The following is a 725-nucleotide window of genomic DNA, read 5'->3' on the forward strand; positions in this document are numbered from 1 at the left end:
CAATGCTAAAGAATAATGTAGAATCTGCAAAACACTGCATAACGTGGATGAACTTGGAGGACATTATGCTGAGTGAAATAAGTCAATCATAAAAGGACAATTATTGTATTAGTCTGTTATTGTAAAAGTCAAGGAAACATTTATCTATGGAAGGACATTTTCTTTGTTGGTCACCAGGGGTGAGACGGGAGGGGAGGGAACACTGTTAGATAAGTATTGATTTGGGTGAAGAAAAGGGCAGTGTACCAAACATGAGTGATCAATATAGTGTCATTGAGGAAGAGAAAAACATAGAGAGGTACGTGGGAAGTACAGATAACAAAGATGAACTCTTTTGCACATATAGTACGGCATTGTCAGTGAAGGCAAACGTGGGTATATGAGTGGATAGATGGGTGGACAGGTTGAACTATTAGGTATGTCTATGAAGCGGGGAGTATACCCAAGAACATGTTTAGGGTAGGCAGACAATGGTCATATAAGTTTATGTGAATGATCAGAATTTCCAGGTGTACAGTATAGTAGAGCTGACAAGGGACAAGTTTGTAGTCACTGCTTGGTCACAGCCAGCTACCCAGAGGGACTGAGCAGTTAAACCTATGGGCTTGGGATAATTGTCGCAAGGAACATCAAGCTCAATTGGCATAACATACTACACAAAACATTGTTCCACCTCCTACTTTGGCGAGTAGCTACTGGGATCTTAAAAGCTTGCAAGCTGCCAT

Source organism: Orycteropus afer, unplaced genomic scaffold (assembly GCF_000298275.1).
Source record: "Orycteropus afer afer isolate SDZICR_OR568_19922 unplaced genomic scaffold, OryAfe1.0 scaffold00252, whole genome shotgun sequence".
Lineage (NCBI taxonomy): Eukaryota > Metazoa > Chordata > Mammalia > Tubulidentata > Orycteropodidae > Orycteropus > Orycteropus afer.